Genomic DNA, 25,983 nt, shown 5'->3' with positions numbered 1-25,983 from the left:
ATTTTTATCTTTATCCATTCATTTACTGATGGACACTTGGGCTGTTTCCATGATTTTGGTATTTAACTAAAGCTGCAATAAACATAGGGGTGCATGTGTCCCTTTGAATTAGTGTTTTTGTATTTTTTTGTAAATATCCAGTGGAGTGATTACTGGATCATGGGGTAGTTCCATTTTTAACTTTTTGAGGAACCTCCACACTGTTTTCTACAGTGGCTGCACCAGCTTGCATTCCCACCAACATTGCACAACGGCTCCTTTTTCTCCACATCCTCTCCAACATTTGTTGTTTCTTGTGTTTTTTATTTTAGCCATTCTGACAAGGTGTGAGGTGATATCTCATTGATTTGAATTTCCTAGATGATGAGTGATGTTGAGCACCATTTCATGCATCTATTGGCCATCTGGATGTCTTCTTTGGAGAAATGTCTGTTCACATCTTCTGCTCATTTTTAAATTGGATTATTTGTTTTTTGTGTGTTGAGTTATAGTTCTTCACATATTTTGGATACTAACCCTTTCACAGAGATGTCATTTGCAAATATGTTCTTCCATTCAGTAGGCTGTCTTTTAGTTTTGCTGATGATTCCTTTGTTGTGCAGAAGCTGTTTATTTTGATGTAGTCCCAATAGTTTAGTCTTGCTTTTATTTCCCTTGTCTCAAGAGATATATCTAGAAAAAAGTTGCTGCATCGACGTTGGAGAAATTATTGTCTGTGCTCTCTTCTAGGATTTTTATAGTTTCAGGTCTCACATTTAGGTACTTAATCCATTTTGAATTTATCTTTGTGTATGGTGTAAAAAAGTGTTCCAGTTCATTCTTTTGCATGTAGCTGTCCAGTTATCTCAACACCATTTGGTGAAGAGGCTCTCTTTTTTCCCTTTGCATATTCTTGCCTCCTCTATCAAAGATTATTTGACCATATAAATGTGAGTTTATTTCTGGGCTTTTTATTCTATTCCATTGATCTATGTGCCTATTTTTGTGCTGATACCATACTGTTTTACTACAGCTTTGTGTTATAACTTGAAATCTCGAATTGTGATACCTCTAGCTTTGTTCTTTTTCAAGATTGTTTTGGCTAGCCAAATCCAAGTTTGTTTTTGTTTTTGTTTTAAGATTTTTGTTTATTTATTTGACAGAGAGAGACAGCGAGAGAGGGAACACAACAGGAGGAGTGGGGAGGGAGAAGCAGGCTTCCCGTGGAGCGGGGAGCCTGATGTGGGGCTCGATCTCAGGACCCTGGGATCATGATCTGAGCTGAAGGCAGATGCTTAACGACTGAGCTACCCAGGCACCCCTAAATCTAAAGATTTACTCTTAAGTTTTCTCTTAAGAGTTTTACAGTTTTAAATTATATATTTAAATTATATATTTACTACTTATATATATTAGGTTGTTTCATCATTTATATTTGGATTGTTTTCTGTACTCTAAATTCTATTCCACTGGTCTATATGTCCATATTTATGCCAGTAACACAGTCTTGATTATTGTAGCTTTGTAGTAGATTTTGAAATTGTGAAGTATGACCCTTAATATTGTTCTTCTTTTTCAATACTGTCTTGACTTTTGAGGGCCTCTTGAAATTACACACGAATTTGAACAACAGCTTTCCCATTTCTGAAAAAAAAAAAGATTATTGAAATTTTGATAGGCATTGTACTGAATTTATAGCTTGTGGTATTATTGTCATCTTGTGTCTTGTCACAGTGAAAAATTACCCTTCTATTCCTAGTTTTCTAAGTGTTTTTCTTTCTTTTTATCATGAAAAAGTGTTGAATTATGTCAAATACTTTTCCTGCATTGATTGAGATGATCATATAAGCTTTCCCTTTGTTATATTAATGTAATATATATTACACTGGTTGATTTTCCTATATTGAAATACCTTTGCATTCCTGGGATAAAACCCACTTGGTCTTTTTCAATATGCTGTTGGATTCAGTTCATTAGTCAGCATATTTGGGGAACTATATTTGATTTTGGCATCTATATTCATAAGAATCGTTGGTCTGCAGTTTCTATTTTGTTAATATCTTTGGCTTTGGTATTAGAATAATGTTGGCCTCACAGAACAAGTTAGGAAGTATTCCTTTCTCTTCTAGGTTTTGGAACAATTTGAGGACTGGTGTTAATTCTTTAAATGTTTTGTAGAATTCATCAGTGAAGCCATCTAATACTATGCTTTTCTTTGTTGGAAAGTCTGATTACTCATTCAATCTCTTTACTTGTTATTGGTAGGTTCATATTTTCTATTTCTTTCCTCTTGAGTCAGTTTTTGTAATTGTACATTTCTATCCATTGTTCCTGTCCATTATTGAAAGTGGGATATGGAGTCTCCGGCTAATATTGTAGAATTATTTCTGTCTTAAATTCTGCTCTTTTGTTTTACATATTTTGAGGCTGTATTGTTTGATGCATATATGTTCATAGTTATTATGTCTTCTTGATGATTTGACCTTTATCTTACTAGATAATATCCTTATTTGCCGCTTGCAACAATTTTTTTTTTAAGATTTTATTTATTTATTTGAGAGAGAGAGAGAATGAGAGATAGAGAGCACAAGAGGGAAGAGGGTCAGAGGGAGAAGCAGACTCCCTGCCGAGCAGGGAGCCCGATGTGGGACTCGATCCCGGGACTCCAGGATCATGACCTGAGCCGAAGGCAGTCGCTTAAACAACTGAGCCACCCAGGCGCCCAACAATTTTTGACTTTAAAGTCTATTTTGTCTGATATTAGCATAGCCATCCTGCTTTCTTTTGGGTACTATTTGTATGGAACATAGTTATCTCCAAGCACAAGAGATGATTTTCTCAATCCATTCTGCCAATCTTTTTTAATTGATTGGTTTAATCTATTTACACTTAAAGTGATTCCAGATAAAGACTTACTTCTGCCATTTTGCTATTTGTGTTCTATATGTCTCATATGTTTTTTGTGACTCAAATCCTCCAACACTGCCTTTTTTCATCCTAATTTTTTTAGTGTAACCTTTGATTCTCTCCTCATTTCCTTTTTTTTCCATATTTTTTAGTACATGGTTACCTTGGAGATTACAACTAACATCTAGAAGCAAGTCACTACAACATGTATTTAAGATAAATCCCTCCTTTTGGAAATATTGTTCTTTTTTGGCTTTCATGACACATTGCCTTTGGATCCATTTACTTTCATTCTTCTAAGGCAATTATTTCTTAATTAGACATTTCATTCATAGTAATACATTATCAATTAGGAATTAAGTTAGACATTAAAAGAGATCTGTCTCCAGTGACTTAAATGCACAAGGGTTTACATCTATATTTTTCTTATGTAATGAGAAGTCTAACAAGGATTGAAAATGTTTGCTGGCATGATTCAGTGATTCAAAGATATCAGAATCAAAGGTTCTGCTCTTTTGGTCTTTCCCTCATGGTCCAAGAGGGTTCCTATAGTTCCAGTCATAATATATTTATTCCATGAAAGGAAAAGGGAGAAAAAGGATAATTTTTTTTAAAGATTTTATTTATTTATTTGAGAGAAAGAGATAGAGAGCACTAGAGGGAAGAGGGTCAGAGGGAGAAGCAGACTCCCTGCCGAGCAGGGAGTCCGATGTGGGACTCGATCCTGGGACTCCAGGATCATGACCTGAGCCGAAGGCAGTCGCTTAACCAACTGAGCCACCCAGGTGCCCGGAGAAAAAGGATAATTAAAAATTATTCCAAATACCTGAATTAGCCCTCTTAAAGAAATTTCATAAGTTATACCCAACAGCTCCCTTTACAGATCATTTGTCATCCATATCTATAAGGGAGATTTGGAAATGTAGTTTTTCTTTTAATTGAGAACATTGCCACCCCTAAAAATGCAGGATTTCTGTTGCTAAAAAAGAAGGGGGAGCATGGATATCAGCAAGGCAACTGTCTTATAATTATTTGTTAACATTTATACGACAGGTATTATGTGCCAGATGTTGTTCTAAATGCCTTATATATATTAGCCCATTTAGTCATCACAGCAATCCTGGAGGATAAGTTCTTTTATTATCTCCATTGTACAGATGAGAAAACTGATTCAACAACAGGATGGTAACTTTCTTAATACCTCAGACTTAAATATTAGAGCCAGAATTACAACCTGGTTATCCTCCAGATCTCATTTTTTAAGCCCCTCTGCTATATTGTTCTGCATTAAAGAGAAAGTGAATTCAAAATGTATACACATATATTTTTTCCTTTTCCTTTCATAATCATCTGTTAATGTTTAGATGCCACCTAAGTTCAATATGATTAAAACTAGCCTTTATAGCTGGTTCCTTAACTGGCTTCCTACATCTGCAGCTTCCATTGCTATTTTCCTTTATTATCAAGGATTGCTGCTCATAATGCCTGCAAGCAACAGAAAACCCATTTTAATGGAAAAATGTGCAGGAAGTTGTGGTTCATTGGTTCTTCATTGGCTCTCTCATTTACAGTTTATCTCTAATGTCTATCCTAGTTTTTGATCACTGCAATGGCTTCCCACTCGGTACCCTCACCTCCATAATACAGATTAATTGGTGAGCAGTGGGAAGACATTGAATGCCAGTCTGAAAGTGAAAGTCTTCAACTTTCTTAACATATTTTGCAAATCCATCACATGAAATGTCTCTTTATGTCCAGTCAAAATTCCTTGGGTTGAAATTTAATGTTCTCAACTAGGCTCAACTTCTTTACAACTTTATTTTCATGTACTTCTCTATCTCCAATATGTCTCTATTTCTAATATGTTCACAGTCACCTAACCATTCCTAGCAAAAGCAAAACGGTAGAAAGGAGTAATACGTCCTCCTCTGTCTGACAACTTCCCCTTCTTACCAAGTTATTTACTGACCCTCTCAGGTCTTACCACTTCAGCTCATGGCAAAATAAATAACTGTGACAGAAATAACTAGAGATATTTGCAAATGTCTTATCAGATAAAGGGCTAGTATCTAAAAATCTATAAAGAACTTATCAAACTCAACATCCAAAGAACAAATAATCCAATCAAGAAATGGGCAGAAAGGGTGCCTGGGTGGCTCAGTTGGTTAAGCATCTGCCTTCGGTTCAGGTCATGATCTCTGGGTCCTGGGATCAAGTACCATGTTGGGCTCCCTGCTCAGCAGGGAGTCTGCTTCTCCCTCTCCTTCTGCCCCTCCACACCACTCATGTTCTGTCTCTCTCTCTCAAATAAATAAAATCTTTAAAAGAAAAAAAAAAAGAAATGGGCAGAAGACATGAGCAGACATTTCTCCAAAGAAGACATACATATGGCCAACAGACACATGAAAAAATGCTCAATATCACTCGGCATCAGGGAAATACAAATCAAAACCCAATGAGTACCTCCCCCACTGATCAGAATGCCTAAAATTAACAAGTCAGGAAATGACAGATGTTGCTGAGGATGCAGAGAAAGGGAAAATCTCTTATGCTGTTGGTGGGAATGCAAGCTGGTGCAGCCACTCTGGAAAACAGTATGGAGGTTCCTCAAAAAGCGAAAAAAGAGCTACCCTACAACCCAATGATTGCACTACTAGGTATTTACCTCAAAGATACAAATGTAGTGATCTGAAGGGGCACCTGTACCCCAATGTTTATAGCAGCAATGATAGCCAAACTATGGAAAGAGCTCAGATGTCCATATACAGATGAATGGATAAAGAAGATATACCACATCTTCTATATACACACACAATGGGATACTATTCAGCCATTAAAAATGAAATCTTGCCATTTGCAATGACGTGGCTAGAACTAGAGGGTGTTATGCTAAGCGAAGTAAGTCGATCAGAGAAAGATAATTATCATATGATCTGAGTCATGTGTGGAATTTAAGAAACAAAAGAGGATCACAGGGGAAGAGAGGGAAAAATAAAACAAGGTGGAATCAGAGAGGGAGACAAAACCTTAAGAGACTCTTAATCATAAGAAATAAACTGAGGGTTGCTGGACGGCAGGGCGTAGGGTATGGGGTAACCTGGTGATGGACATTAAGGAGGGCATGTAATGTATTGAGCGCTGGGTATTATATAAGACTGATGAACCACTGAACTCTACCTCTGAAACTAATAATATACTATATGTTAATTAATTGAATTTAAATTAAAAAAAGAAAAAACTAGAAAATCAGAAAACAGTCATTTGATGCTTTTGAAAAAGTTTTTTTTTTAATTTTTTTATTGTTATGTTAATCACCATATATTACATCATTAGTTTTTGGTGCAGTATTCCATGATTCATTGTTTGTTCATAACACCCAGTGCTCCATGCAGAACGTGCCCTCCTCAATACCCATCACCAGGCTAACCCATCCCCCTACCCCCTCCCCTCTAGAACCCTCAGTTTGTTTGAAAAAGTTTTTAACAATAAAAAGTAAAATGAATTTTTTCACAGTAAGGGAGCTTTTACTTTCTCTATATCCTAAAACAAACTGTTTCAATTGTCTACTGTTGCATATGATTATTTATTTGCTTATAATTCTGTAACTTGAGCAGTACTTGGCAGTGACAGCTCTTCTTGGTGCCATGTAATTTTGATAAGGGCAGCTCAGCTAAGGCTTAACTCACATGATTCCAACTGCCTGGAAGGGACTGGGCTGGCCATCCCTCTTTTTCTTTTTTCTCTTTCTTTTCTTTTTTCTTTTCTTTCCTTTTCTTTCTTTCTTTTTTATGAGAGTGTGTGCATGTGCCCTTAGAGGGGGAAGGGCAAAGGGAGAGGGAGAGAGAATCTTTTTTTTTTTTTAAGATTTTATTTATTTATTCATGAGAAACAGAGGGAGAGAGAGAGGGAGAGAGAGAGAGAGAGAAGCAGAGGGAGAAGCAGGCTCCCAAGGAGCAGGGAGCCCAATGCGGGACTCGATCCCAGGACCCCGGGATCATGACCTGAGCCGAAGGCAGACGCTTAATCATCTGAGCCACCCAGGCGCTCGGGAGAGAGAATCTTAAGCAGGCTCCACACTCTGCAGGGCCTGACGCAGGGCTCAATCTCACAATCCTGAGATCATGACCTGTGTGAAACCATGAGTTGGGCACTTAACCGACTGAGCCACCCAAGCACCCCATCCCTCTTTTTCTCTGTTTATAATCTCTTTTCCTCCAATGCCTCTCTCTTTTCATGTGGTTTCTCTTTCTTGCAGTGTATTTGACTTTTTTTTATATCATAGCTGGCATCCAAGAATGTAAAAATGAATGCTGCAAAGCTTCTTAAGACCTATGCCCATAAAATCATACCAAAGAATTTCTGCCACATTTGGCTGATCAAAGCAAGTCAAAGAGCCAACCTAAATTCAAGGGAAGAAAGAGGCTCCTCTTTTACCGGGATGGGAGTAATCACTGATAGCGTACTTTACAATCTACCACACAAGGTTTTGCTCTTGTTCTGCCTCAGTAAGATGTAACAAAGGTGTTTCCCAATAAAAGAATGGTGTGAAAACCATCATCATTGCTTTTTTTCTATAGCTTCATAGCAGTTTGCCTACAAATGTACATCCCACTCTGTTTCTTAAAATTCCAAATATGTGAAACTTTAGTGAACAATAAATCAGGTAGAAAGGATTCCTTCATGAGTTATGGTTTGAACATGGCCCCTAAAATTATGTGTCCAAGCCCTAACCCCAGAATCCATGTGTGTGACCTTTTTTGGAAAAAGAGTCTTTGTAAATGTAATTAGGTAAAGGATGAGGTTATCCTGGATTAACTGGGTGGGCCCTAAATCTAATGACAAGTGTACTTGTAAGAAGAGAAGACTCGGGAACACAGGGAGAAGAATGCCATGCGAAGACAGAAGCAGAGACTGGAGTTATGTTTCTACAAGCCGAGGAATGCCTGGAGCCTCCAGAAGCTAATGAGACTCAGAAGGATTCACTCTTAAAGCCTTGAGAGGTAGTATGGCCCAGCTGACATATTGATTTCAGACTTTTGGACTTCATAACTGTGAGAGAATAAATTTACATTGTTTTAAGCCAAGCAGTTTGTGGTAATTTGTTATGGCAACCCTAAGAAACTACTACATAGTTCTTTATCAAACTCTTACTGAAAATACTTTATAATATACTATATTAAAAATTTCCACTTCTAGTTCATCTGATTTCAGATGATCTTCACATTGCAGAAAAGAATGAAAGGCTGAAAAAAGTTTCGTTTACTTCAAACTTAGTAAGAGCGCTCTTAACAAAATTTAAACATTAATTCCTGAATTGTGCAGATTTCCCTCATTGGTTTTGTATCTATAGATATAGTGTCCAAATTATCTCATCATTTATATTGGCTGGATGCTTACACTGATCCATCCAGACCCTCACAACACCTTTCTTTGACCCATACAGCATTTCTGTAGTCTTTAATATTTATGGCAAGAAATTAAAAGTAAAATATTTAATCATTATCATGGCTCAAATCAGTGGCTTTCAAAGAATGGCCCCTTATCAGCAGCAGCAGCATCACTTGGGAACTTGTTGGAAATGCAACTTCTTGAATCCCTACCCCTGCCCTACTGGGGCAGAAACACAGCAATTTTCATTTGAATAAGCCTTCAAGGCAATTTTAATACCACTAATATTTGAAACTGCTGAGGATTCTGCTACTTGCTAAGTATGCCTATTATTCCAATTATGCTTTCTGGAACTGGGGAAATAATGAGAGGATGAGTTCAGGGACCTATTTGTACCCACTATGAGAGAGACTTGAGCTGAAATTCCATTGATCATCTTGATCTCCATAAGCTTCTGCTCTCACTGGTGGACCACCGTGACATTCTGAATCTCCTTGAATTGATATCAGTTCTAGAGGCAGGGTCCAGTAATCTTACAAAAATCTAATTATTTCCGGGGCGGAGCAAGATGGCGGAGGAGTAGGAGACCTAGATTTCATCTGGTCGCAGGAATTCAGCTGAATAGGGAACAAACCATTCTGAACACCTACGAACTCAACAGGAGATCGAACAGGAGAGTAGCAACAACTCTCTGAACAGAGAAGCGACCACTTACTGGAAGGTAGGGCGTGCGGAGAAGTGAATCCGAGGCGATATTCGGGAGGATAGACGGCGGGGGAGGGGCCTCCGCCAGCCGCTTCTGGCAAGTGATAGAGCCACGGAGCACAAAATCGGACCTTTTAGAAGTTGGCTCGGCGGAGGGACGTCGCTGCAGTGGCTAAGCGGGGGGTGGAATCCTCCCGAGACAGTGTGGTCTCAGGACCCTCGGGGTCACAGAAAGACCGGGGGTGCCTGAGTGCGCCAGAGCTCCCAGATATCAGAGCGGGGAAGCTGGCTGCAGAGACGGAGCAGAGTCGTGGGCTCTCAGCTCGGGGTTGCCATAAACTGTGATCTGCGGCCCAGTCAGGGCACGGCTCCCCCAGCAGGGACCCAACAAGCAGTAGATCCGGGGAGACTCCCCTTCCTTCCCGGGGAGGAGCGGTGCGGGAACACACTGCAGGGATCTGCTGGGTTTGGAGACTCCGTGCGGGGTCGGGTGCCAGAGATAGCAACGCTCGGTCACAGGCCAGGTGAGCACGGAGTGCGGCCGGAGACCGGGGACAAGGAAGTGACTGCTTTTCTCTGGGGGCACACTGAGGAGCGGGGTCCCGAGTTCTCAGCTCCTCCAGGGGGAGATTGGGAGGCCACCATTTCTGCCCTGGTCCTCCAAAGCTGTACCGAGAGCTTGCAGGGAACAAAAGCTCCTGAGAGCAAACCGGAACAGCTTCCTTAGCCCGGACCGACAAGAGCGGGGCAATTCCGACTCCGGCAAAGACATTTGGAAACCACAGCAACAGGCCCCTCCCCCAGAAGATCAGCACAAACAGCCAGCAAGCCAAGACCAAGTTGATCGATCAAGGAGAATGGGAGAACTCCAGGGCTAGGGGAATACTGCACATAAATTCATGGCTTTTTTTTTTTTTTTTAACCATGATTCATTATTTCATCAAAGTTAATTTTTGTTGACTTTTTTTTTATTTTTCTTTTTCCCTTTTTCAACCAACATCTTATCAATCCCTTTTTTTAAAAAAAAAAAAACATTTTTTATTTTTCATTTTTAGAATCATATTTTATCCCTTCATAGTAGTTACCCTTATTTTTGGCATATATATATAAGTTGTTCTCTCTTTAAAATTTTGAGGTACAGTTTCTTCTAACAGATCAAAATATACCCTAAATCACTAGTGTATGGCTTTGTTCTAGTCTCCTGCCTGATCACATTCTCTCCCTTTTTCCTTTTTTTTTCTTTTTTTTCTTAAATCTTCTTTCTTTTTTCAAACAACTTATCTTACCAAGTCCTTTTATAAAATCTTTTATACCTTTCATCTTTACAGTCATCTTCCATCCCTTCATTGTATCAACCCTTATTTTGTACATATATGTCTTTCTTCCTTTAAAATTTTAGGAGGCACTTTTTTCTAACAGACCAAAATACCCCCAAAATCTAGTGTGTGGCACTGATCTATGCACTAGCCTGATCATATTTGATCATATTCTGCTTTTTTTTGTATTGTTTTGTTTTTGTTTTTCTCTTTTTTTCTTTTTTTTTTCTTTTTCATTTCTTTTTTCTTTCTTTCCCTTTCTTTTCCCCTGGTTTCAGGTCTTTTCTGATTTGTATACAGTATATTTCCTGTAGACGTTGTAAACCTGTCAGCATTTTGTTCTCTCATTCATCTATTCTCCTCTGGACAAAATGACAAGACGAAAGAAATCACCTCCGCAAAAAGAACAAGAGGTATTACCGTCAGCCAGGGACCTACTCAATACGGACATTAGTACGATGTCGGACCTAGAGTTCAGAATCATGACTTTAAAGATACTAGCTGGGCTTGAAAAAAGCGTGGAAGTTATTAGAGAAACCCTTTCTGGAGAAATAAAAGAACTAAAATCTAACCAAGTCGAAATCACAAAGGCTATTGATGAGGTGCAATCAAAAATGGGGTCACTAACTGCTAGGATAAATGAGGCAGAAGAGGGAATCAGCGATATAGAAGACCAAATGATGGAAAATAAAGAGGCTGAGAAAAAGAGAGAGAAACAACTACAGGATCACGAGGGTAGAATTCGAGAGATAAGTGATATGATAAGACGAAACAACATTAGAATAATTGGGATCCCAGAAGAAGAAGAGAGAGAGAGAGGGGCAGAAGGTATATTGGAGCAAATTATAGCAGAGAACTTCCCTAATGTGAGGAAGGAAACAGGCATTAAAATCCAGGAGGCACAGAGAACCCCTCTCAAAATCAATAATAATAGGTCAACACCCCGACATCTAATAGTAAAACTTACGAGTCTCAGAGACAAAGAGAAAATCCTGAAAGCAGCTCGGGAGAAGAGATATGTAACCTACAATGGTAGAAACATTAGATTGGCAACAGACCTATCCACAGAGACCTGGCAGGCCAGAAAGGACTGGCAAGATATCTTCAGAGCACTAAACGAGAAAAATATGCAGCCAAGAATACTATATCCAGCTAGGCTATCACTGAAAATAGAAGGAGAGATAAAAAGCTTCCAGAACAAACAAAAACTAAAGGAATTTGCAAACACGAAACCAGCCCTCCAAGAAATATTGAAAGGGGTCCTCTAAGCAAAGAGAGAGCCTAAAAGCAGCAAAGATCAGAAAGGAACACAGACAACATACAGTAACAGTCACCTTACAGGCAATACAATGGCACTAAATTCATACCTTTCAATAGTTACCCTGAATGTAAATGGGCTAAGTGCCCCAATCAAAAGATACAGGCTATCAGATTGGATTAAAAAACAAGACCCATCCATATGCTGTCTGCAAGAGACTCATTTTAGACCCAAAGACACCTGCAGATTGAAAGTGAGGGGGTGGAAAACCATTTACCATGCTAATGGACACCAAAAGAAAGCTAGGGTGGCAATCCTTATATCAGACAAACTAGATTTTAAAACAAAGACTGTAATAAGAGATGAGGAAGGACACTATATCCTACTTAAAGGGTCTATCTAACAAGAAGATCTAACAATTGTAAATATCTATGCCCCGAACATGGGAGCAGCCAATTATATAAGGCAATTAATAACAAAAGCAAAGAAAAACATTGACAACAATACAATAAGAGTGGGTCACTTTAACACCCCCCTGACTGAAATGGACAGATCATCTAAGCAAAAGATCAACAAGGAAATAAAGACTTTAAATGACACACTGGAACAAATGGACTTCACAGACATATTCAGAACATTCCATCCCAAAGCAACGGAATACACATTCTTCTCTAGTGCCCATGGAACATTCTCCAGAATTGATCACATCCTAGGTCACAAATCAGGTCTCAATCGGTACCAAAAGATTGGGATCATTCCCTCCATATTTTCAGACCACAATGCTTTGAAACTAGAACTCAATCACAAGAGGAAAGTCGGAAAGAACTCAAATACATGGAGGCTAAAGAGCGTCCTACTAAAGAATGAATGGGTCAACCAAGAAATTAAAGAAGAATTAAAAAAATTCATGGAAACCAATGAAAATGAAAACACAACTGTTCAAAATCTTTGGGATACAGCAAAGGCAGTCCTTAGAGGAAAGTATATAGCAATACAAGCCTTTCTCAAGAAAGAAGAAAGGTCTCAAATACACAACCTAACCCTACACCTAAAGGAGCTGGAGAAGGAACAGCAAAGAAAGCCTAAACCCAGCAGGAGAAGAGAAATCATAAAGATCAGAGCAGAAATCAATGAACTAGAAACCAAAAGAACAGTAGAACAGATCAACGAAACTAGGAGCTGGTTCTTTGAAAGAATTAACAAGATTGATAAACCCCTGGCCAGACTGATCAAAAAGAAAAGAGAAATGACCCAAATCAACAAAATCATGAATGAAAGAGGAGAGATCACAACCAACACCAAAGAAATACAAACAATTATAAGAACATATTATGAGCAAATCTATGCCAGCAAATTAGATAACCTGGAAGAAATGGGTGCATTCCTAGAGATGTATCAACTACCAAAAGTGAACCAGGAAGAAATAGAAAACCTGAACAGACCTATAACCACTAAGGAAATTGAAACAGTCATCAAAAATCTCCCAAGAAACAAAAGCCCGGGGCCAGATGGCTTCCCAGGGGAATTCTATCAGACATTTCAAGAAGAATTAATACCTATTCTCCTGAAACTGTTCCAAAAAATAGAAATGGAAGGGAAACTTCTGAACTCATTTTATGAGGCCAGCACTACCTTGATCCCAAAACCAGACAAAGACCCCATCAAAAAGGAGAATTACAGACCAATATCCCTGCTGAACATGGATGCAAAAATTCTCACCAAAATACTAGCCAATAGGATCCAACAGTACATTAAAAGGATTATTCACCATGACCAAGTGGGATTTATCCCTGGGCTGCAAGGCTGGTTCAACATCCGCAAATCAATCAACGTGATACAATACATTAACAAAAGAAAGAACAAGAATCATATGATCCTCTCAATAGATGCAGAAAAAGCATTTGACAAAGTACAGCATCCTTTCTTGATCAAAACTCTTCAGAGTATAGGGATAGAGGGTACATACCTCAATATCATAAAAGCCATCTACAAAAAACCTACAGCGAATATCATTCTCAATGGGGAAAGGCTGAGAGCTTTTCCCCTAAGGTCAGGAACGCGACAGGGATGTCCACTCTCACCACTGCTATTCAACATAGTATTAGAAGTCCTAGCCACAGCAATCAGACAACAAAAAGAAATCAAAGGCATCCAAATTGGCAAAGAGGAAGTCAAACTCTCACTCTTTGCAGATGATATGATACTGTATCTGGAAAACCCAAAAGACTCCACCCCAAAACTGCTAGAACTCATACAGGAATTCAGTCAAGTAGCAGGCTATAAAATCAATGCACAGAAATCAGTGGCAGTCCTATACACCAACAACAAGACAGAAGAGAGACAAATCAAGGAGTCGATCCCATTTACAATTGCACCCAAAACCATTAGATACCTAGGAATAAATCTAACCAAAGAGGCAAAGGATCTGTACTCAGAAAACTATAAAATACTCATGAAAGAAATTGAAGAAGACACAAAGAAATGGAAAAACGTTCCATGCTCATGGATTGGGAAAATAAACATTGTGAAGATGTCAATGCTACCTGGAGCAATCTACACATTCAATGCAATCCCCATCAAAATACCATCCACTTTTTTCAAAGAAATGGAACAAATAATCCTAAAATTTGTATGGAACCAGAAGAGACCCAGAATAGCCAGAGGAATATTGAAAAAGAAAAGCAAAGCTGGCGGCATCACAATTCCGGACTTCCAGCTCTATTACAAAGCTGTCATCATCAAGACAGTATGGTACTGGCACAAAAACAGACACATCGATCAATGGAACAGAATCGAGAGCCCAGAAATGGACCCTCAACTCTATGGTCAACTTATTTTTGACAAAGCAGGAAAGAATGACCAATGGCAAAAAGACAGTCTCTTCAACAAATGGTGTTGGGAAAATTGGACAGCCACATGCAGAAGAATGAAACTGGACCATTTCCTTACACCACACACAAAAATAGACTCCAAATGGTTGAAAGACCTAAACGTGAGACAGGAGTCCATCCAAATCCTAAAGGAGAACACAGGTAGCAACCTTTTCGACCTTAGCCACAGCAACTTCTTCCTAGAAACATCGCCAAAGGCACGGGAAGCCAGGGCAAAAATGAACTATTGGGATTTCATCAAGATAAAAAGCTTTTGCACAGCAAAAGAAACAGTCCACAAAACCAAAAGACAACCGACAGAATGGGAGAAAATATTTGCAAACGACATATCAGATAAAGGGCTAGTCTCCAAAATCTATAAAGAACTTATCAAACTCAACACCCAAAGAACAAATAATCCAATCAAGAAATGGGCAGAAGACATGAACAGACATTTCTGCAAAGAAGACATCCGAATGGCCAACAGGCACATGAAAAAGTGCTCAACATCGCTCGGCATCAGGGAAATCCAAATCAAAACCTCCATGAGATACCACCTCACACCCGTCAGAATGGCTAAAATTAACAAGTCAGGGAACGACAGATGTTGGCGGGGATGTGGAGAAAGGGGAACCCTCCTACACTGTTGCTGGGAATGCAAGCTGGTGCAACCCCTCTGGAAAACAGTATGGAGGTTCCTCAAACCATTGAAATTATAGCTACCGTTCGATCCAGCAATTGCACTACTGGGTATTTACCCCAAAGATACAAATGTAGGGACCCGAAGGGGTACGTGTACCCCAATGTTTATAGCAGCAATGTCCACAATAGCCAAACTGTGGAAAGAGCCAAGATGCCCATCGACAGATGAATGGATAAAGAAGAAGTGGTATATATACACAATGGAATATTATGCAGCCATCAAAAGGAATGAGATCTTGCCATTTGCAGCGACGTGGATTGAACTGGAGGGTGTTATGCTGAGTGAAATAAGTCAATCAGAGCAAGACATGTATCACATGACCTCACTGATATGAGGAATTCTTAATCTCAGGAAAGAAACTGAGTGTTACTGGAGTGGTTGGGGGTGGGAGGGATGGGGTGGCTGGGTGATAGACATTGGGGAGGGTATGTGCTACGGTGAGCGCTGTGAATTGTGCAAGACTGTTGAATCTCAGATCTGTACTTCTGAAACAAATAACGCAACATATTTTAAGAAAAAAGAAAAAGAAGAAGATAACAGGAGAGGAAGAAAAGGGGAGTATGTCAGAGGGGGAGATGAACCATGAGAGATGATGGACTCTGAAAAACAAACTGAGGGTTCTAGAGGGGAGGGGGTAGGGGGATGGGTTAGCCTGGTGATGGGTATTGAGGAGGGCACGTTCTGCATGGAGCACTGGGTGTTATGAACAAACAATGAATCATGGAACACTGCACCAAAAACTAATGATGTAATATATGGTGATTAACATAACAATAAAAAAAATAAAAAAAATCTAATTATTTCCTTTTTTTTTTCAACGCACAGTCAACTCAGTACATGATGTCATATCGGGGTTGTATCCCTGCCGCTGGCTGACTGAGTTCTCAGCAGTGGCTGAAGCCAGGTCAGCCTTGGTAAGTGGAAATCAATGTCACTTCCAGGGATTATAGACTTCAAATTTTGAGTTATTACTATCTAGTAAATAATAAAAATTTTAATTTGTTTCTATCTGAACATAGGTTTCTCCCAATTGATATCTTCTTCAGATTTCCTTCCCTTTTTAACCTGCCTCATGCAGCAAGTGTTTTTACTAAGATGGCTGCTGTCCAACATCTGGATCTGAAAGGAAACTACAAAAATCCATCAAAACACATTTGCCTGATTCCTGTGGGTTTCTGGGTGGGGAATGAGTTTAAACTCTCTGTGAACCTAATGAGGATAAAATAAGCAAGGACAGAAGAATGAAACATTAGATTGGGACTGCAGAAAACCAACAGAAAAACTGTTAGGCTTGTGTCTGTCTATAACAGCCATGCTGCTGGGTCCAAAGGAAATGGTGTGCTCCGCATCCTATCTTGCACTGCAAATACAGGTATTCATAATGTCATAAACATCCTGTAAGCATCATTGAAATCTTTCTTTTGCCTCTCTGGATGGAAAGAGCAACATAATTAACAGACCCAATCCCATTCACGGGGTGAGTCTACAAAAATAAACTCTCTCTCTCCCTCTGAATCCATACTCATGATTTAAGGAATGAGGCATGGGGCAGAATTTAACAGAAGCTAGACTTAGAAGTGATGCATAGAAGTGTAATGAATTTACCAAAAAAGTTCCAGAATCTACTACCAATTATGTGAATTATGGAATTTTGTTATTCTTTCCACACTAGATTTTCAGTCTAGTTGCTCTGCTTCTACGAACATGTATATAGGAATCATATATCTGAAGAAATGGGAGATTGGAAATAGAGAAATTCATTTCTAAGCACTTGGTAAAATATTTATCTAGTCCCTTCCAAAGGTTAAAAGTTAATTGATGTTTTGTAATATGTGCTAATAAGCTCCAAGTCCAGAGAAAAGAAACTCTTCATATTTTTTTAAATTTTTTTATTGTTATGTTAATCACCATATATTACATCATTTGTTTTTGATGTAGTGTTCCATGATTCATTGTTTGTTCATAACACCCAGTGCTCCATGCACAATGTGCCCTCTTTAATACCCATCACCAGGGTAACCCATCCCCCAACCCTCCTCCCCTCTAGAACCCTCAGTTTGTTTTTCAGAGTCCGTCATCTCTCATGGTTCGTCTCCCCCTCTGACTTACTCTCCTTCATTCTTCCTCTCCTGCTATCTTCTTCTTTTTCTTTTTTCTTAAAATATGTTGCGTTATTTGTTTCAGAAGTACAGATCTGTGATTCAACAGTCTTGCACAATTCACAGCGCTCACCGTAGCACATACCCTCCCCAATGTCTATCACCCAGCCACCCCATCCCTCCCACCCCCAACCACTCCAGTAACACTCAGTTTGTTCCTGAGATTAAGAATTCCTCATATCAGTGAGGTCATATGATACATGTATTTCTCTGATTGACTTATTTCACTAAGCATAACACCCTCCAGTTCCATCCACGTCGTTGCAAATGGCAAGATCTCATTCCTTTTGATGGCGGCATAATATTCCATTGTGTATATATACCACCTCTTCTTTATCCATTCACCTGTCGATTGACATCTTGGCTCTTTCCACAGTTTGGCTATTGTGGACATTGCTGCTATAAACATTGGGGTGCACGTACCCCTTCGGGTCCCTACATTTGTCTCTTTGGGGTAAATACCCAGTAGTGCAATTGCGGGATCGAATGGTAGCTCTAATTTCAACTGTTTGAGGAACCTCCATACTGTTTTCCAGAGGGGTTGCACCAGCTTGCATTCCCACCAACAGTGTAGGAGGGTTCCCCTTTCTCCACATCCCCGCCAACATCTGTCGTTCCCTGACTTGTTAATTTTAGCCATTCTGACGGGTGTGAGGTGGTATCTCATGGAGGTTTTGATTTGGATTTCCCTGATGCCAAGCGATGTTGAGCACTTTTTCATGTGCCTGTTGGCCATTTGGATGTCTTCTTTGGAAAAATGTCTGTTCATGTCGTCTGCCCATTTCTTGATTGGATTATTTGTTCTTTGGGGGTTGACTTTGATAAGTTGTTTATAGATTTTGCATACTAGCCCTTTATCTGATATGTCATTTGCAAATATTTTCTCCCATTCTGTCGGTTGTCTTTTGGATTTGTGGACTGTTTCTTTTGCTGTGCAAAAGCTTTTTATCTTGATGAAATCCCAATAGTTCATTTTTGCCCTGGCTTCCCGTGCCTTTGGCGATGTTTCTAGGAAGAAGTTGCTGCGGCTGAGGTCAAAGAAGTTGCTACCTGTGTTCTCCTTTAGGATTTTGATGGACTCCTGTCTCACGTTTAGGTCTTTCAACCGTTTGGAGTCTATTTTTGTGTGTGGTGTAAGGAAATGGCCCAGTTTCATTCTTCTGCATGTGGCTGTCCAATTTTCCCAACGCCATTTGTTGAAGAGACTGTCTTTTTTCCATTGGACATTCTTTCCTGCTTTGTCAAAGATAAGTTGACCATAGAGTTGAGGGTCCATTTCTGGGCTCCCAATTCTGTTCCATTGATCTATGTGTCTGTTTTTGTGCCAGTACCATACTGTCTTGATGATGACAGCTTTGTAATAGAGCTGGAAGTCCGGAATTGTGATGCCGCCAGCTTTGCTTTTCTTTTTCAAGATTCCTCTGGCTATTCTGGGTCTCTTCTGGTTCCATACAAATTTTAGGATTATTTGTTCCATTTCTTTGAAAAAAGTGGATGGTATTTTGATGGGGATTGCATTGAATGTGTAGATTGCTCTAGGTAGCATTGACATCTTCACAATGTTGGTTCTCCCAATCCATGAGCATGGAACGTTTTTCCATTTCTTTGTGTCTTCCTCAATTTCTTTCCTGAGTATTTTATAGTTTTCTGAGTACAGATCCTTTGCCTCTTTGGTTAAATTTATTCCTAGGTATCTTATGGTTTTGGGCGCAATTGTGAATGGGATCGACTCTTTGAATGTCTCTCTTCTGTCTTGTTGTTGGTGTATAGGAAAGCCACTGATTTCTGTGCATTGATTTTATATCCTGCTACTTGACTGAATTCCTGTATGAGTTCTAGCAGTTTTGGGGTGGAGTCTTTTGGGTTTTCCAGATACAGTATCATATCATCTGCAAAGAGGGAGAGTTTGACTTCCTCTTTGCCGATTTGGATGCCTTTGATTTCTTTTTCTTGTCTGATTGCTGTGGCTAGGACTTCTAGTACTATGTTGAATAACAGTGGTGAGAGTGGACATCCCTGCCGCGTTCCTGACCTTAGGGGAAAAGCTCTCAGCCTTTCCCCATTGAGAATGATATTCGCTGTAGGTTTTTCGTAGATGGCTTTTATGATATTGAGGTATGTACCCTCTATCCCTATACTCTGAAGAGTTTTGATCAAGAAAGGATGCTGTACTTTGTCAAATGCTTTTTCTGCATCTATTGACAGGATCATATGACTCTTGTTCTTTCTTTTGTTAATGTATTGTATCACGTTGATTGATTTGCCGATGTTGGACCAGCCTTGCAGCCCAGCAATAAATCCCACTTGGTCGTGGTGAATAATCCTTTTAATGTACTGTTGGATCCTATTGGCTAGTATTTTGGTGAGAATTTTTGCATCCATGTTCATCAAGGATATTGGTCTGTAATTCTCCTTTTTGATGGGGTCTTTGTCTGGTTTTGGGATCAAGGTAATGATGGCCTCATAAAATGAATTTGGAAGTTTCCCTTCCATTTCTATTTTTTGGAACAGTTTCAGGAGAATAGGTATTAATTCTTGAAATGTCTGATAGAATTCCCCTGGGAAGCCATCTGGCCCTGGGCTTTTGTTTCTTGGGAGATTGTTGATGACTGCTTCAATTTCCTTAGTGGTTATAGGTCTGTTCAGGTTTTCTATTTCTTCCTGGTTCAGTTTTGGTAGTTGATACATCTGTAGGAATGCACCCATTTCTTCCAGGTTATCTAATTTGCTGGCACAGAGTTGCTTATAATATGTTCTTATAATTGTTTGTATTTCTTGGTGTTGGTTGTGATCTCTCCCCTTTCATTCATGATTTTGTTGATTTGGGTCATTGCTCTTTTCTTTTGGCCAGGGGTTTATCAATCTTGTTAATTCTTTCAAAGAACCAGCTCCTAGTTTCGTTGATCTGTTCTACTGTTCTTTTGGTTTCTAGTTCATTGATTTCTGCTCTGATCTTTATTATTTCTCTTCTCCTGCTGGGATTAGGCTTTATTTGCTGTTCTTTCTCTAGCTCCTTTAGGTGTACGGTTAGATTGTGTATTAGAGACCTTTCTTGTTTCTTGAGAAAGGCTTGTATTGCTATATACTTTCCTCTCAGGACTGCCTTTGGTGTATCCCAAAGATTTTGGACAGTTGTGTTTTAATTTTCATTGGTTTCCATGAATTTTTTTAATTCTTCTTTAATTTCCTGGTTGACCCATTCATTCTTTAGTAGGACGCTCTTTAGCCTCCATGTATTTGAGTTCTTTCCGACTTTCCTCTTGTGATTGAGTTCTAGTTTCAAAGCATTGTGGTCTGAAAATATGCAGGGAATGATCCCAATCTTTTGGTACCGGTTGAGACCTGATTTGTGACCTAGGATGTGATCAATTCTGGAGAATGTTCCATGGGCACTCGAGAAGAATGTGTATTCCGTTGCTTTGGGATGGAATGTTCTGAATATGTCTGTGAAGTCCATTTGGTCCAGTGTGTCATTTAAAGTCTTTATTTCCTTGTCGATCTTTTGCTTAGATGATCTGTCCATTTCAGTCAGGGGGGTGTTAAAGTCCCCCACTATTATTGTATTGTTGTCAATGTGTTTCTTTGCTTTTGTTATTAATTGCCTTATATAATTGGCTGCTCCCATGTTCGGGGCATATATATTTACAATTGTTAGATCTTCTTGTTGGATAGACCCTTTAAGTAGGATATAGTGTCCTTCCTCATCTCTTATTACAGTCTTTGTTTTAAAATCTAGTTTGTCTGATATAAGGATTGCCACCCCAGCTTTCTTTTGGTGTCCATTAGCATGGTAAATGGTTTTCCACCCCCTCACTTTCAATCTGGGGGTGTCTTTGGGTCTAAAATGAGTCTCTTGCAGACAGCATATGGATGGGTCTTGTTTTTTAATCCAATCTGATAGCCTGTGTCTTTTGATTGGGGCATTGAGCCCATTTACATTCAGAGTAACTATTGAAAGGTATGAATTTAGTGCCATTGTATTGCCTGTAAGGTGACTGTTACTGTATGTTGTCTGTGTTCCTTTCTGATCTTTGCTGCCTTTAGGCTCTCTCTTTGCTTAGAGGACCCCTTTCAATATTTCTTGGAGGGCTGGTTTCATGTTTGCAAATTCCTTTAGTTTTTGTTTGTTCTGGAAGCTTTTTATCTCTCCTTCTATTTTCAATGACAGCCTAGCTGGATATAGTATTCTTGGCTGCATATTTTTCTCGTTTAGTGCTCTGAAGATATCTTGCCAGTCCTTTCTGGCCTGCCAGGTCTCTGTGGATAGGTCTGTTGCCAATCTAATATTTTTACCATTTTAGGTTACATATCTCTTCTCCCGAGCTGCTTTCAGGATTTTCTCTTTGTCTGTGAGAGTCGTAAGTTTTACTATTAGATGTCAGGGTGTTGACCTATTATTGATTTTGAGAGGGGTTCTCTGTGCCTCCTGGATTTTGATGCCTGTTTCCTTCCTCATATTAGGGAAGTTCTCTGCTATTATTTGCTCCAGTATACTTTCTGCCCCTCTCTCTCTTTCTTCTTCTTCTGGGATCCCAATTATTCTAATGTTGTTTCGTCTTATCGTATCACTTATCTCTCGAATTCTGCCCTCGTGATCCTGTAGTTGTTTCTCTCTCTTTTTCTCAGCCTGTTTATTTTCCATCATTTGTTCTTCTATATCACTGATTCTCTCTTCTGCCTCATTTATCCTAGCAGTTAGTGACCCCATTTTTGATTGCACCTCATCAATAGCCTTTTTGATTTCCACTTGTTTAAAATTTAGTTCTTTTATTTCTCCAGAAAGGGTTTCTCTAGTAACTTCCATGCTTTTTTGAAGCCCAGCTAGTATCTTTAAAGTCATGATTCTGAACTCTAAGTCCGACATCGTACTAATGTCCGTATTGAGTAGGTCCCTGGCTGACGGTACTACATCTTGTTCTTTTTGCTGAGGTGATTTTTTTTGTCTTGTCATTTTGTCCAGAGGAGAATAGATGAATGAGAGAACAAAATGCTAAAAGGTTTACAACGTCCCCAGCAAATGTACTGTATACAAATCCGAAGAGACCTGAAACCAGGGGAAAAGAAAGGGAAAGAAAGAAAAAAGAAAGAGAAAAAAAAAGAAAAAAAAGATAAAAACAAAAACAGAACAATACAAAAAAAGCAGAATGTGATGAAATATGATCAGGCTAGTGCATAGATCAGTGCCACACACTAGATTTTGGGTGTATTTTGGTCTGTATAAAAAAAGTGCCTCCTAAAATTTTAAAGGAAGAAAGACATATATGTACAAAATAAGGGTTGATACAATGAAGGGATAGAAGATGACTGTAAAGATGAAAATTATAAAAGATTTTATAAAAGGACTTGATAAGAAGTTGTTTGAAAAAAGAAAGAAGAAGTTTTAAGAAAAAAAAAGAAAAAAGGGAGAGAATGTGATCAGGCAGGAGACTAGAACAGAGCCATACACTAGTGATTTAGGGTATATTTTGATCTGTTAGAAGAAACTGTACCTCAAAATTTTAAAGAGAGAACAACTTATATATATATGCCAAAAATAAGGGTAACTACTATGAAGGGATAAAATATGACTCTAAAAATGAAAAATAAAAAAAAATTTTTTTTTAAAAAGAGATTGATAAGATGTTGGTTGAAAAAGGGAAAAAGAAAAAAAAACAGTTAACAAAAATTAACTTTGATGAACTAATGAATCATGGTAAAAAAAAAAAGCCATGAATTCTATGTGCAGTATTCCCCTAGCGCTGGAGTTCTCCCGTTCTCCTTGATCAGTAAACTTGGTCTTGGTTTGCTGGCTGTTCGTGCTGATCTTCTCGGGGAGGGGCCTGTTGCTGTGGTTTCCAAATGTCTTTGCCGGAGGCGGAATTGCCCCGCCCTTGTCAGTCCGGGCTAAGCAAGCTGCTCGCGTTTGATGTCAGGAGCTTTTGTTCCCTGCAAGCTCTCGGTACCGACTTGTAGGGCCAGGGCAAAAATGGTGGCCTCCCAATCTCCACCCGGAGGAGCTGAGAACTCGGGGCCCCGCTCCTCAGTGCGCCAACAGAGAAAAGCAGTCACTCCCTTGTCCCCGGTCTCCGGCCGCTCTCCACGCTCACCCGGCCTGTGACCGAGCGTTGCTATCTCTGGCACCCGACCCCGTGTGGAGTCTCCAAACCCAGCAGATCCCTGCAGTGCGTTCCCGCGCTGCTCCTCCCTGGGAAGGAAGGGGAGTCTCCCTGGCTCTGCCGCTTGTTCGGTCCCTGCTGGAGGAGCAGTGGCCCAACTGGGCCGCGGATCACAGTTTATGGCAACCCCAAGCTGAGAGCCCAGGCCTCGGCTCCGTCTCTGCAGCCAGCTTCCCCGCTCCGCGATACCTGGGAGCTCTGGTGCACTCAGGCACCCCCGGTCTTTCTGTGACCCCAAGGGTCCTGAGACCACACGGTCCCGGGAGGATTCCACCCCCTGCTTAGCCAGTGCAGCGACGTCCCTCAGCGGAGCCGACTTCTAACAGTTCCGATTTTGTGCTCCGCGGCTCTATCACTTGCCAGAAGCTGCCGGCGGAGGCCCCTCCCCCGCCGTCTATCCTCCTAAATATCGCCTCGGATTCACTTCTCCACACGTCCTACCTTCCAGTAAGTGGTCGCTTCTCTGTTCAGAGAGTCGTTGCTACTCTCCTCTTCGATCTCCTGTTGAGTTCGTAGGTGTTCAGAATGGTTTGATCCCTATTCAGCTGAATTCCTGAGACCAGACAAAATCTAGGTCTCTACTCCTCCGCCATCTTGCTCCGCCCTCTTCATATTTTTTATGTCATCTCTTTATGCAGCAATTTTATGAACTACATTTCATTGAAACTATGATGCTATAAGTTATAAAATGTATCATTGTTTTATACACCATTAGAAAAAAAAAGTTGCTAATTATATCATAGATTTTTAATTTTACATTCATTTAAAGAGCTCTTTTGGACATATTTAGACCTAGATTTCTATCATATATAACTCTCATGCTTACATTGTAAGAAAAATGTTACCAAAATTAGTTGCTTACCATTCCTAAAGCTTCTTCCCCTACAGAGCCCAACTCTTCCGAATTAGAGGTGTTGATGCCTATGTTTTCTTCTATACCACCTTGGCGGCATCAGGAGATTGCTGCTACATCACATACTAAGAACAGGGTCTACTCTTGGGTCCAGGCTTTTCTTCCAGACTAGTGACATCTGCTTTTCAAGCATTAGATGCTGACATTAAAAAGTCTACCAGAAGGAATCAGTGGAAGGTTTTCAAACAATTAGGGCTCACATTATTTTTTAAATGAGCAATTAATATTTGTTGGCTAAGGTGTTCAGAGCTGCAGCTGTTTAGTCATGCCATCAGACATAGCAACAAAGTCATTGTAATTATTGTTGAGCTTTTTCCTTTTGCTTTCCCAGTGCATGTCCACAAAATTAAATAAAAAGTAGCATGCTTGATCAGTAAGGAAGGACTTCTAACCCATCAATTTCATACTTGATAGGCACCCCACTTCACTGTCCCACCCACAAACCCTAGAGGAGTCTCTTTCTGGTCAGAGAAATACCTTTCTTGTTTCATGTTCCTTTGAGGGAGGGATTCTATTCTGTTTCTTTCTCTCCCTCCACCTGGCTTTTGACTAGTAGTGTATTTGTATAACTGACATGACCAGGTGAATTGCTATGCCCAAGTTCACTCATGTGTAGGCAATGACAATGATTTCCCAACTGTATCCTGGTCCTCAGTAACTATAAGTGATGTCATCGGCTAGATGGCTGGCATAGCTCAGGGCTACCAATTTTAGATATTAAATGTCAAAATGTGGGGAAAAGTGAGACTTTTAGAATATGTGAAAAAAGTAATTGCTTGATTTTAGATTTTCTCAAGGGCAGTGATCATGACTTATGCACTTCTGTATCTCTGGCACCTAATGGTGATGTGTTTATTATTCAGAGATCAGTAATTATGTTTGTTGAATGAATAAAGTGTTCACCCATGGCCAGAAAAATGCTGATAATGCATATCAACAAAGCATGAATCCTGCTTTTGCTTTCCTAATGATAGAAAATAACAAGTATTTAAGTCAGATTTTTCCTTAAATAAGAATATTTATTCCCATAGCAGTCATGTATTAAAAGTAGAGCTTTTTCTTTTTTAAAGATTTTATTCATTTATTTGACAGAGAGAGACACAATGAGAGAGGGAACACAAGCAGGGGGAGTGGGAGAGGGAGAAGCAGGTTCCCCGCTGAGCAGGGAGCCTGATGCGGGGCTCTATCCCAGGACCCCGGGATCGTGACCTGAGCCAAAGGCAGACGCTTAACGACTGAGCCACCCAGGCACCCCTTAAAAGTAGAGCTTTAAATACTATCCTCAAAATAAGTGGTGAAAGCACCATTATGAGAAGGAGCCCCTTGTTACAATGTCCCTCCGGCACTCTCCTGACAAGGCCTAACACTGTCCAGCTGGCAAGGAGAAATGTTTACAGGGTCCAGCCCCGTATCACAAAGCAGGGCAAGTGGGAGTAGATTTGGAGCTGGCATAGCATAAAATTATATTTATTAACATATAAAAACAATCTGGCTAAATATAATTTGTCAAAACATCTCATATATCCTGTGAACTTTCAAGCAAGTTGGAAAGAGGCAAATTTCTGCAGATGTTTTGTCACTGTTAATATGGGAAGAAAATCCACGTATAACAATGTACTTTTGCAAAACT

At 39.7% G+C, this 25,983-nt stretch overlaps 1 long non-coding RNA gene across 1 annotated transcript in view; it reads right to left on the bottom strand.

Annotated features, from left to right (window-relative positions):
- Nucleotides 1-1,452: 1,452 nt before the first annotated feature.
- The window catches only part of LOC148162491 (uncharacterized), a 117,011-nt gene continuing 92,480 nt past the window's right edge, over nucleotides 1,453-25,983 (bottom strand). Inside the window, exon 3 of the long non-coding RNA XR_015766744.1 lies at nucleotides 1,453-1,623. This is a non-coding gene — a long non-coding RNA (uncharacterized LOC148162491). The remainder of the gene's footprint in view (nucleotides 1,624-25,983) is intronic.

The sequence above is a fragment of the Eumetopias jubatus genome, unplaced genomic scaffold, assembly GCF_037043125.1.
Source record: "Eumetopias jubatus isolate StellerSeaLion01/CBP00866 unplaced genomic scaffold, mEumJub1_p1.0 scaffold_14, whole genome shotgun sequence".
NCBI classification, from domain to species: domain Eukaryota; kingdom Metazoa; phylum Chordata; class Mammalia; order Carnivora; family Otariidae; genus Eumetopias; species Eumetopias jubatus.
This window is presented reverse-complemented; position numbering and strand designations above follow the sequence as displayed.